Below are 13,506 nucleotides of genomic sequence, written 5' to 3'. Positions count from 1 at the left end.
TGTCAAATATTTATTCCCCTGTTTCAATATCTGTTTTTAACCCAGGCATGGTTGGAGAGAGAATTAACATTTCGAAGATGGAGCGTCTCCTTCCAGCCTCTGGTTGAGATTTTTATTAAGCCATTTTCTTGCAGAAAGAGAGAACAACAACAACAACAACAACAAATCTACCAGAAGTCCTCATTTCTTAAGGATAAAACGTGAGATTGTAGGGCAAATGTGCTGATTTTTAATACCATTTCCATGGGGAAATATTAGGAATGCTGACAAAGGCAGTTCCACTTGTAAAAATTACAGGAAGCTTATGGGGCAAAAATTCCAGTTTAATGTAAGCCAAAATAAATGGAGAATATTCCCATTCACTACACCACTTCAAGTGAGTGCAGATTCAGGGCCTGGCTCGGATATATTAGAAAAACCATGGTTTTTTCCTTGGTCAAGAGTTGAGGGGTTTAATTCTTGTCTCTAATCATCTCTTGGTAGTGGGTGAAAAGTAAGATATAATAAATACATCCAATGCTGTGCTTTACCAAAAGGAATTGTTTTTTCTCCTAAAAATTTCATACTGGGGGGATTTCACATTTTTGTGTGTAACACAATTCTGGTGGAGCGTTTGGGGTTTTCTGAGCACAAGGCAAAGTCTTACAGGCACTTCCTGGGGCCACAAACACCAGGAGGAAATCTGAGTTCAGGAGAGAGGCTGGAGTAGCCACAAATATTGGAATTTGTGAGGAAGATCAGGTGGATCAGGCAGCTGAATTTACAATCCCTGGGTTGTGTGCCAATTTCCTCAAGTTGTCCCACAAATCAAGGGGATTATTTGCCTCAATGAAAGCAATGAGATCCCTCCTTTTTGTAACTACTAAATTAAAGCTACAAAGAGTTAACTCCATATGGACCTCCACTGCCATCTTGTCTCCCAAGGCTGCTTATTCTACACTGCAGATATTTTATAAATATTAGATAGAAATATATATAAAACCAGAAAAAATATATGCAAGAATTTGCCTAAAATAATCATTTGGCTTTTTTTTTTTTTTTTTTTTTTTTTTTTTGAGCCAAGTCTTTACACAAATAGAGGGTGTGAAAGCTTCTGTTCATGGGAATATTTCTAGGAACAATTTCTGAAAGTATTAATTTGCGCCTGTCTGGCAACTATCTTGAAAGCTGTTTGTAGTTTTGGAAATTATTCAGCCAGGGAGCAGTAGAAATGACACATTATATCGTTGATTAATGTAGTAAAAAGCAAATTACTGAAGGGGGAATAATCAAAGCCATAGTTGCAGCAAATAGTTCCCTTATCTGATTTCTCTCGGGTTAGCCCAAAGTTTTAGGTACTTCCCACAATCAGACCCAAAAGATAAAGAAAGAAATTAAAGGAGAGCTATTTGTAAAACAAGGGAAGGAATAGATTTTTTTTTGTGAAATATTTCTGCATATTTGTTATAGTTCTTTAAGTAAGCTCTCATTTTTTCATTTTTAGGTCTTTTTATACAAAACTCCCTGTTCCCCTAAAGCACTACTGACACCATCTGTAAACCCATCAGCTTTTCAGCCCTCTCCCTAAACTGCTGAGGAAAATGTTGTGACTGCAGAAAAAATTCCATCCAGTGAAGGTCAGAGAAGGCAGAGAAGTGCCTGCATACAGAGCTGAATTCATGGAATCCTGGAATCATTTTGGTTGGAAAAGAAATGAGCTTGGAGCTTAGAGTCCAACCACTCCCTGTCACTGCCAGGGCCACCACGTCCCCAGGTGCTGTTAAATCCTGCAGGGATGGGGATTGCACCCTGCCAGAGCTGAGCTGCCCTTTGGGGAGGAAATCTTTCCCAATATCCAACCTAAACCTCGCCTGGCACAGCCTGAGGCCCTTCCCCTCATCCTTTCATTTGCTCCTTCCCCAGTTCCTGACCCATCCAAGCTCAGTGTTTGCCATCCTGAGCTCACTGGAGGGACAGGGGCTGTAGCAAGGTTGTCCCAGCTCTCAGATATCCCTTTTTTTGAAGTGAACCCCTGTTTTCCCAGATTTAATGGACCCCTGGCTGCAGGGAACATCCCAGTCTCATCCCATTAGAGCCACTCAGCCTCTGCCACTGCTCCAAGGTGGGCCAGCAGGACCAGGATCAGCCTCTCTTTTCCCTGTGGAAGCCATCCTAAGGGTAAACAGGCTCTGGATGTGCTTGCTAGAACCTTCTTCTCCAGAAAATCAATGTATTGGCATTTAGGGTATTTTTATAGACACACACTCAGGTATATATATTTAAAACCCCAGCTTTACAAACTTATGTTGGTGCAGCAGTCCATGACACTGAATACAAGCTGCTGTGCAAAGCAATTGCCAAATGTTTACATAAACACATAAATAAGACAAATAAATTCATTTTCATTATTCATATTTTCTGTTCTTTCTTCTCCTTTTTATTTATGCCTTAGACAATGGCTCCTGTAAATATTCTGATTAAAAAAAAAAACAGTGGACAGAAAGATGATCAAAAAGCCCTGATAGAGAGCAATTCATGTTTCTTCTTTACAATCACTAACGAATCTTAACTTGAACCATGTTATGTTCCCAAGTGAGTGATAAGCAATGATTTATTATGAAGTGTCAGGAAATCAGAATGCCATACAGTGAGACATGAGCTAGTGGAAAATGTGTTCCCTGTTTCCCAGCCTCATTACTCAAAGATGCAGTGTCCCTTTCTCCAAGTCTAATTTACCTGGCTTTCCAAGGCTCTCTGAGAGCAGAGGGAAGGGCTCCAGGAGGGAAATACCCGATCCAGGCTGCGCCTCCACCTTCCAGCACCGCCCAACACCGCCAAGTGACCAGGGAAAAGGGGCTGGAAACGCAGAGCTCTGGCTGTATCAAACCCTTCCAGCCCTAATGATGCTCCCCCCAAGCAATCGCTCAGGATTACAGCATCCTTTGCCTCATCAGGGCTGTCAGCGCCTGAAGAGGAAATAAAACAGGCGGCGCTGAGGAGACAAACGGATAAGTTTTCTTTATGTGTTAGAGTTTCTTCTACTCTCTAATGATTCCCTTCTCCCCATGATCCTAATTCAAGTAACTGGCATGTGATATATTTTGTAGACAAATCAGCAGCAGAAGAGCGTGTGCGGCTCTGGCACCGCGGAGCCCGTGATTTACGCACAGCTCGCGCCCGTTCGCGCTTTAAGGTGGGAATTTGTGTTTTAAGAGCTCCCTCACAAAGAAAGGAGAAAGCAGCAGATCCCACACTAATTCACAGGAGCAGCCTCCACTCCTACCCACTAATGCTCTCTGCAAAAAGGAACCCAAACAGGCAGAGTCTCAAAAATGTGACATTTTTCTGGATGTCTCTTTAAAGGCCCCAATCCCAGAAGCATTTGGGCTCGGTCAGATGTGGATGGAGGAAGGGAAAAGCAGGGCCTGAGTGTGGTTCTGTTCTGCTACAGCAGACATGGAAGTGGAGCCTTCCCAGGGAGGTTTGGCTTGGATGGTCTGGGCACACCATGGAGCTGTCAGGGGCACTGACACCTGCAATGATGAGCAATATCATCATGAGCATTAAAAATAATCAATGAGCAAAAATAATCATGAGCAATAAAAATATTGTTGGAAAGACAAACCTTTTATTTAAACAATATTTTAAAATAATATTTAACTTTTTTTAATATTTAGAATATTTTTTAATACAATCTTACTATCCAAAAGCATGGATTTAATCACAGCAGATGGTCAAAAAGCCACCAATGGTAGCATTTTCTATTTCAAAACATGATCCCCTTCTACTGTGATAAAATGGGAGAGAAGGCCAACAAGTTAAACTGAACAGGATAAACTTAAGAACAAGGAATTTATGTCCTGCAAATTCTTTCACATAAAAAAAAGAATCTCATATCTAGGCATGACTGAACAACTAGTTCAGTCTGTCTTAAGGCAATGGTAGCTGTTGTTTTTCCTTGCAGAAAATGTAGAAATCATCAGAAAAAATTAACCAGAACTCATCCTTGTCTGAAAGGCTGAGAGACTCACGAATTTCAAAAATCTTTTTTTTTTTCCTCTATAGAAATGCTTTATAGAGAATCTTAGTGAAGTACAAACCAGAGAGTGGTTGTCTCCCAGCACTGACAATGTCTGCTGTTCCAGACGAGACGGTGTGTGATGTACCATCCTGAAATATTGTCAGCAAGCCTGCAAATATGAAGGCATTTTCATAGCAAGGCAGGGATGAAAGGGAAGAGCTTTGGGTTTGCTTTTTTGTTTTGCTTTGTTTCTTAGTCCTAATAAAATCTACCAGTGTGCTCTTAACTTCTCCCCTCCCGTTTTGTTCTGAAGAGAAAGGGAACATCATTCTCCTGTGAAAGTGTTCTGGAGAGAGGGAGGAGGTACAGATTCCCTGCTGGAGGGGTTTGCTGTAGCCAGGACGAGGTTTGTGTGATATTTAAGTAACTCAGAGTGCAGAGACAAATCAGCATCTCCCCACTGTCAAGTGGCCTTTGCTGCCTCACAGTGAGTTGAGATATTTCAGTGTCACAGCTCAGAGGTGGGGCTGAGGAAAAACCCACCCACAGCAGCCTCTGGTTTGGTGATTTAGAAATTCTCTTCAGGGTTTAAAAAATGTGGGGCTTGATCTCAGGGGGAATTACACTCCAATGAGCACAGGGAGGCAATTGTGGATTATGCAACAGTTGAGTGAACTCTTGCAGGTAATCCAGCCTTTTTAAGCACTCAGATGAACTGAGGGATGCACCTTTGGGTGACCCACGTGTTCCTCCTGACCTCCATCCCCGTGCACCTGGGTCTGCAACACACAGCCCTTGGCCAGATGGTTGGTCCATAATTGCTTTGTCTCATGTGCTGTAAATTCACGTTTTGCAAGGTGTGTTCCAAAAGCTGTTTCTCGGCTGGGATCCTTACAGGTGGCACTTTAAAATGTAGCGAGCACCCAATCCTACAGAACCTGCTTGTCACAGAAAATGGCACAGTTTGCATGTGACCTGTAATGACAGTTGCTAGTTGAAAAGAAACCAGAAATTCAGCTTTATCTTCCACACTTTGGTTGCAGCTGCCATCAACTAAATCTCTCTCCAAGGGCAGATGGTGCCCCGTACAATGAACAATTTAATCTTTAGGAAACTTTGCCAAAAATCCACTTTTTTTCCCCCCTCCAAGAATAGGCTGTCAATAACATGTGCTCCTAAATACATTGTGATTTGATGGCTATACTTTATTTATAGGGAGAAATAGAAGTTAAATGTTCCCTGTATTTTTTTTTCCTCTTTCCAAGTCTGTGATTTTTCCAGACACACCTGGGGGACCAGGTGAGTGTCACCCCTTTGTGCTCTGTGTCACTGTGTCACCTCATACTGGGCTCAGGGGTGAAATCCTGCCTCTCTCTACACAAGTGGCACAAATCCCTCTCTTTCCAGCAGCCCAGGATTCCATTGGGTCTCTGGAACCACGGGGAGCTGCAGCCCCAGTTTTGTGTCTGATTCATCCACAGCTTCTCTGGGCCACCTGTGGCAGCGCCTCCCCACCCTCACAGGGAAGAATATTTTCCCAATATCCAATCTAAACCTCCTGTCTGGTAGTGGGAAGCCATTCCCCCTTGTCCTGTCACTCCAGGCCTTTGGAAATTGTCTCTTCCCATCTTTCTGTTTGGCTCCCTTCAGGACTGAGCTCCTTGTCCCTCCTGCACCATTGCTCCAAACAATGGCAGGAAAAAGCATCATCCCAGGCAAGGTCTAAACTCTTCCACCTGGGTTTTGTAGCAATTAATGCTGTGTTCAGGCAGTCACACCCCAGAAAGAGCTCAGTTAGAGCCCACATTTCCTTCCTGTTGCCCCACACTCCCACAAGCTCAGATCTGAAATGTTTTCCACACTTCCCCCTCCGTGTGGCTGAGGGTGAGTGTACAAACACTGGTGGCTGCTGCAGGGACACGAGTGGCTCAGGGACCTGCTGGTGACACTGGTGGGACCCTTCAGTGTGCAGGACATGAGGGGTTGTCCCTGCTGGCACCACATGGAGCCTCTGCCTGCCTTTGGGTGGGTGCTGCACCCCAGCAAGGTGGGAACTGAAAGATTTGGTTTTCGTGAGGGTTATTCCTACCTCTCCCAAAATGTTTTCCCATCCTATTAGAGAGTGTTTGCTGAAGCAAATATGTTCTGTTTATTTATTTAATGTGCTGTTAAATGACCTTCTGGAAAGCTATTCCTGCCACGAGGCTTTAAAATGGATGGGCAGGCAGAACTCCAGGGAGCATGCTCCTCCCAATCAGGATGAATCATTCCAGTAGTTACTGTTTAGATTGATATAATTTTAGTTATAATTATGGGTAACGAGAAGGCGTTTAGAGCCTGTAACATTGTAATTCATGGTAAGAGGAGTCCTAAATGAAATAAAATATATCCAGATTTGCTGTTTCCCCCTTTCTAGGTACTGTGCACGTGGCATGGTTCTTTAAGGAACAGATTTTGTGCTGCTGCAAAAATCTAGCAAAAGTAGGTCAGAAATGACATCTAGAGATAACATGTTTGGGAACCACAAAGGGCCTGTCTGTGTCTTTCTATGTGGCCTTTAAAGAGTCCTGCAATTTATTGTGATGGGTACAGCTGCAGCCTGGAAAAGTTTTGATCCATAGGCTCCCATGGACTGTGGTGGGTGGATCACAGAGGAATATTGTCATTTTTGTTGTCCCAATGCATAAATAGGAGCTGGTAAAATGATATTAGCAAAGATATGGAAATACAGAGAAGACATTATAAATACATGAAGCTGCTGTCACTTGCCTGGCTCTGGAGTTCCATCCCACCTCAGCCTGGGCCACTGAGGAGGTGGCAGAACCCAAAAGTCAAATGGTGACAGCAATCCCCAAGAAAGGGACGTCAGATTCTGGAAGGACCTCACAGCACCTGCCAGGATCTGAGGGGGCCACAGGGAGGCTGGAAGGGCTCTTCAGCAGAACTGGAGAGACAGGACATGGGAGAAGGGCTTCAGACTGAAAGGGGGACATTTAGGTGAGGTGTCAGGAAGAAATCCCTCCCTGTGAGGGTGGGCAGCAATGACACAGGTGCCCAGAGCAGCTGTGGATCCCTGGCAGTGCCCAAGGCCAGGTTGGATGGGGCTTGGAGCAGCCTGGGACAGTGGAAGGTATAAAAGCATGGAGCAAGATGAGCTTTAAGGTCCCTCCAAGCCAAACCTTTCTGGGATTCCATGACTTGAGAGCCACCCCATGATGGGCAACCCCCAGGAGGCCGCATGGCTCCATTGGTGTGGCCTTTGGCCATGGGGATAAGGGGACACTGGAGGAGCAGGGAAGCACTGGGGGGTGGGAGACAAGCTGGGCACTGCTGTGAGAGCTGGGAGCCCAGCCCAGCTCTGGGAGCCCCGGGAGACCAGCTGAGCCCCAGGAGCCCAGCCCAGCTGAGCCCAGCCCAGCTCTGGGAGCTCCAGGAGCCCAGCCCAGCCCCAGGAGCCCAGCCCAGCTCTGGGAGCCCCGGGAGCCCAGCCCAGCCCCAGGAGCCCAGCCCAGCTGAGCCCAGCCCAGCTCTGGGATCTCCAGGAGCCCAGCTCAGGCCCAGGAGCCCAGCCCAGCTCTGGGAGCCCCGGGAGCCCAGCCCAGCCCCAGGAGCCCAGCCCAGCTGAGCCCAGCCCAGCTCTGGGATCTCCAGGAGCCCAGCTCAGCCCCAGGAGCCCAGCCCAGCTGAGCCCAGCCCAGGCCGTCAGAGCCGCTGCCAGCGCCGGGCCTGGCGTGCCACGAGCTGCTGACACACACTTGACGCTTGTCTGGGGCTGCAGACGTGTTTGAGAGCTCCCAGCTCAGAGGTTTCACAGCTGTGTTTTTCTGGCACTGCTGGGATGAGCAGAGGGAAGCTGTGCCATGGACAAGGAGAGGGAAGGAGGCTGTGAGGAGGAATGCTGAGTCCTGACACATCCGCGTTAAAGTAGATACGGCTTTTTACATCTGTTGATGGCTCGATAATTAGTGTTAAATAAAAGCAAAGCTTGAGTATCTGCAACTGATATTTCGCATATGCTGTACAAGACACCAGTATAATGAACACCCTCAGCCACGTTTTCAGAACATGATTTATTTTAAATGGTGGAGTTTTCTTTATGGCACAGGGGGAGCTGCATTTCAGCAAATGCCCAGGAAGCACCAGACTCTGCCCATCACGAGCTGTTGGAATGTGCAGGCTGCTCTGCCCTGACTGCAGGTGACAAGCTCTCCACAAACTCCCTGAATCTCTTACAGACTTGATAATGAAATACATAAACTATGACCCTTATTGATCAGGGCTCACACTAATTAATTTCCCAAAGTCCTGTCCCAGCCTGCAGTGGTATCAATTAAATAAAAAAAAAACAACAAAACCCACAAGGATGGAGACTTCAGTTGGCCAAAGGACCTTAGGGGTGAAGTACTTATGCAGTGGAAATCAATGCCAAGTCCCAATTGATTTCACTTGTGCACAGATGTTACCATTAGTCAGGTAGGTGGACACTGAGCCTCAAAAGTTTATTTGTTGCCAGAGGAGTTTCTCATGGACCTTCCCTCTGACCAGTGTGCCTCTGACGTGTCTGTCCAGGGTTAACAGTGTCCCCAGTGTTGTTCTGTGACAGGCAAGTGACCAGGGCTATGCTGATTCAAAAGTCCCAGGGCCTTCCTCACAATGGCACAAAGAGAAAAGGAGGCAGGAGTTTGGCTTTTCATTTTTCCAATCCAAGCTTTTATAAATATTTCCCACTGGCAGGCAACCAGTGCTCTGAAGTCCCTTCAAGACTCCTTCCCAGATTTAGCACTTTCAGTGACACTAATTTGGCTTAATTAGCCTAATGATGTTCTGGAGGCAGGGTTGGCCTAGTGAAGAGTCACCACTCCTGCTCTCAGCTGTGTCCCACCTCTGTGAGGGAGGCAGAAGCTGCAGGGCCTGGTGTGACCCAAGGCAGGACTCAGCTGGGATGTCACAGGGAGTTTTCCATCCTGGAGACCCCTGGGAAGGGTAAAGCCCAGTGCCTCTTCCATCCCCATCCTCCCTTGGATCGTCTGCAGAGGTGATCCCACAGTGACAATTTGGCTGCAGTGTTGCTGTGTGTCAGCCCCAGGCCCTACAACAGCAATGCTTCTGGATTTCTTTGAGATTTGAGCAGGGTGTAAACTGGCACAGCTCTGCCCTTTTGCAGTGAAAAATAATAGCTTTGCAAAGTGAGAATTGCTCTGGAGTGTTACCTCTGAAACATAAAGGCAACATCTTTAAGTGTCAACATGGATTGCTTTTAATATCTTTTAAGTGGGAATAATGATCCAAGGTATTCACCACAATTTCAGACTGGCTTCCATGCATCCTCAGTTGCCAAAAGTCTCAGTGTTCAGCTGCCAAAACCTCCTCTTCCCTTCCAACAGTTTCTCTACAGCAGGTCTGGGTTGCCAATGCAAAACTCAGCGTCACTGTGAAAACTGAAAAGGTGAAGATATTGTAAACCAAACCAAATTATAAACTAACTAGCATGAAGTCAATGGACTTTTTTGTTTTCATATGGAATTTTTTGAAAAGCTGAGTTTATTTTACTTTAAATAAAGCTGCTACTGAATTTCCAGTTGATTTAGCCAGAACACAGAGAACACACTACAGGATTTGAGTTGTGTTTGCTGAAATAGCCACGGCCTTGAACAGATAATATATTTTTCAGAAACATATTTCTTTGCCCACTGCAGCTCTTTTTTTCCTCTGTGCTCTCTCCAGATTGACTTTCACTCTACTTATTGCCTGCCTCATTTCTCACCCTGTTTTTCCAGTTGTTTTTTTTTTTTTACTGCTTTCCTCAGTATCTTTCTCCCAGGTTATAAGCAAAGCAGAACCCAACTTTGGGCTGAACTTTTAAACCCACATCTTGAAATTAAATAAAACAAGCCCCTTCTGTCTCTGTGTAGCAGTAGCTTCACAACTTGAGTCACTTAGCACTTTTAGCAGCTGCAGATGGAAAAGGCGCATTGGAAGATGGTTTTTAATGCTGGGGAGGTGCCACAACAAGTAGGAATAACGCAGGAATAGAGGGGTAATAGACGCTGTGTGGGTACTGAGATGTCCAGCTCTCCATGAGGATTTTAGAGCATGCTCTTGGCTGGCTGCAAGTTTAAGAAGCAGAGTAAGGAGCTCAGTGACCAGGCAGAGCCTCAGCACCAGCTGCATGGTTCCCTGCATGGTTGTGGAACCAGGGTTCCATCCTCACTTGTTGTGAGCCTGTGGGGGCACAGAATGAAGCAGAGCTCATCTGCAGACATTTCCATGGTGGAAGTGCCTGCTCAGAGGTGTGGCTGTGCGCTGCAGACCGTGTAACTTTGGCTGTGTTGTTGTTGTTGTTGTGCTTGCAGGACGATTGCCTTAGCCCAGCTCTCCAGCCCAGCTCCGCGCCCGGCCCCGCGCGCCACCGCGGCCCTGACATTGAACTCACAGCAACCCGGACTGAGGAGGCTGTCAAAAAACTCCTGCTATTCTTCTTCATCCTCACTAACAATTTGGTAATGAAGTATTGATTTCCACTCCCCTGCTTATGGACGATATTAGATTTTCATTGATAAACTGCACTGGGGCTGTCTGGTCTCCACTGTCCCTTTTTGCTGTCACTAAAACAAAGTGCCACTGAAGTAAGATAATGACTGAGAACATTGATGTACTTATTTCGTCAATTTGTAACACTTGACAGGAAAAAAAAAATTCTTCATAGTTTAATGTCCAAGCGTGCTACACAAGATGCAGTCACATTGGAAGCTTTACTTTTCATGGTAATGTCCATTTCCTATTTATAACCCCTTTGGGATAGTTTGTCTAAAGGAAATGTTTCTATTCTGTGCAGCTATTACTGTTGCACCTGGGTTGCCCAATCCAGTCATTGCACTAGGGATCAATACATCACAGTAAGTACAAGAATTATTAAGTTAAAACAGATTCTGAGCCAAAAAACCTCTGAACAATGTTAATCTTCTGTGCAAGTTGTTCAAATAGTTATGCTTAACCATGTTGCTGCCAAAGATTTGTTTGAAACGGATTATTTTCAGTTTGTTTTATTCCTCAGATATATATATATATTTAAATCTCCATTACGGTTTATGACGAGACATATGGGATGGAGGGATTTTTAAACAAAAGTACTATTGTTAGATTATTGAACATTATATAAATATAGATATATCTATATATAAATATCACTATATAAATATCTATATATAGATATAAAAGAATAAAAGTAGAGTTCCTTTCTCAGTTAGGTGAGTGTAAACCTGAAGCTCTGTTGTGGTCAACAGAGTGAATTTGGATTTATGCCACCAACACTGGGATCTGAATTTGGTGTCCGAGCTCTGTCCGGCCTGGCCAGCACAGCCGGCCGTGCCTTCAAACCCACCCCGACCTGGGAGAAGGGGGCTGCAAAAATGGCAATTTCAAATTTGTGCTTGTAACTTTTTTCATTAAAACTTCGAGGGCCCAATTTTAATTTGTGGAATATTCACGTTAATAATGAGATCTAATTAAGACATCCATTAAAAGCCCGTTAAAGTTAATTTAACGTAAAAATTCCAATAGAACTGTATTAGATTTTCTCCATTAAATTAACGTTATGGATTTTTAACTGATGTCTTAATTATACATTATTATTAACGGGAATACTGTATTACACAGATTAAAATCGGGTCCCAAGTCAACTCCCAGAATCTTCCAGGATATGCCAATGTCACGAGTCCCACTGTTCCTAGTGCACTGCTTGGAAATCCAGGCGCAGCCCTGCTTGCTCTCGCTCAGAGACAACAACCTCCAGTAGACAAATCCATCTCTGCATTTAACGATGAACTTCCCCTATTCTCCAAGGAAAAATAAGTCTGGATCAAGTTGTAAATCGCTATTCCGTGGCAAATGAAATATTCAAAGTATGCGAGGCACAAGTGGAGAAGAGGCTCTTTCTCAAATCAGAAAGGGCTTTGGAGTGTATTTTCCTGTTGTTTTGTTCATGATGTTCAAGGATATAATTGAAGTGCAGCAGTCACAAAATCAGACTAAATACATTCCCTGCATTCCCTGCGGCCTGTGCAGAAGGGCCTGTTTGGGCACTGCTTGGGAAATTTTGACATGATCCCTAAACTCAACATGGAGGAGAAAAAAAGGCCCTTCTTATTTACCTCCTAGGGAAAGTGTTGCCCTTATGCCACATATAATAGCAAATTGCTTTTTTTATGGCATGCATAACCTAGATGGGAAAAAATATGGCGCTTGAGGGAAGGAGGGAAAAAGTAAATGAAGTTCCAGGAATGTCATTCTGAAGTAATGAGGCATGGACAGAAAATATACCCCTCACATCATCGGATTGAGATGGCAGTCGAAATAGCTTCATTGAAGTGTCAGCACTCATCCATCAATCAATCATCCACAAGGAAAAATAGCGACAGTACAACGGGGCGGCTTTTATGGGATTTACTCATGGGCATAGGGAATAGCAGCTCAAATGTAGTTCTGACATGAAAAGCAAGGTGCTGATATTATTTTTTATGATGGGAGGATCATAAAGTGAATTGAGAACAGTGAGGTCTGTCTTTGCTTAACCTATTCAACTGGAAATGAACGGAGCTCAACTGGAAACGAGCAGAGCCTTCAGATGGGTTAAGATTGAAGCCTGCACCGTGCTGAGCACCGGCCATCGACAACAAAATTCTATTAAAGCAAAATCAATGCATTAGCATCGAGCTCCTCAGAAGCTGTTAAATTGCACAGCCCAGGCCAGAGTTATGAGGTGAAGTTGCACAAGGTGGGGCCTGTGGTGCCCACCCAAAGGCCACGAGCACGGCAGAAAATAACCCAGGGGAGAAACTGCACATGGGGCTCCTTTCCCTGAGCTTTTGGGTGCAGGGAGAAAATACCGGGCTGCTGGCAGCATGGGGCAGTGAAGCTCCCAGCGCTGGTGTTGTCATGGCCGGGAGTTTGGCTGGGTTTTAATTGGATTCTCTATGCAGGGGTTTGCACCTGTAGGAATTCCCACACAGGGAGCTCTCGGGAGCCCCTTCCCACAAAAAGGAGGACTGGGGTCCCCAGCCAGCCCACAGCACCTGGAGCTGGGGCTATTTGGGGCACCAGCTGCTCAATTTTGGCAGGAAATGAGCCTTTATGGTGCCCTCGTGGTGACCATCGGGTTCACAGCCCCACCCAGTACCCTGGAGCTGCAAAGGTTTGGGGAGATTTTGGAAAGGCCAAACCCCCTGAGGGAGGTCAGGTTTTGCTCAGGAGTCTTCACTGTGTGGGAGCAGCCACTCTGTTTAAAAAATCTGGCCACAAACCTGTATCACACGGTGCTAAAGCTTGATCATTTTGCCTGCATCGCTGTCCTCGGGGAGCGTTTTAGGTACACATTTGAATTAAGTGATTTTTATTTTTTTTTTTACAATACGATATAAAGAAGGGAAAATGTACGTCTCTCCTCTCTTTTCTCTGTACGAAACTGGATGAGTTGATAGTTTTTCTGTCATACAAATCAGGTAGCACAA

General features: G+C 45.1%; 1 protein-coding gene across 1 annotated transcript in view; it reads left to right on the top strand.

Annotated features, from left to right (window-relative positions):
- TSHZ2 (teashirt zinc finger homeobox 2) overlaps positions 1 to 10,573 on the top strand; it is a 201,288-nt gene extending 190,715 nt beyond the window's left edge. The window contains exon 3 of the mRNA XM_058814739.1: positions 10,354 to 10,573. The gene's annotated coding sequence lies outside the window, so the exon portion shown is untranslated. The remainder of the gene's footprint in view (positions 1 to 10,353) is intronic.
- The last annotated feature ends 2,933 nt before the right edge of the window (positions 10,574 to 13,506 follow it).

Source organism: Ammospiza caudacuta, chromosome 15 (genome assembly GCF_027887145.1).
Source record: "Ammospiza caudacuta isolate bAmmCau1 chromosome 15, bAmmCau1.pri, whole genome shotgun sequence".
NCBI lineage: Eukaryota > Metazoa > Chordata > Aves > Passeriformes > Passerellidae > Ammospiza > Ammospiza caudacuta.
The sequence above is the reverse complement of the archived record's forward strand: the minus strand, read 5'-3'. Positions and strand labels throughout refer to the sequence as shown.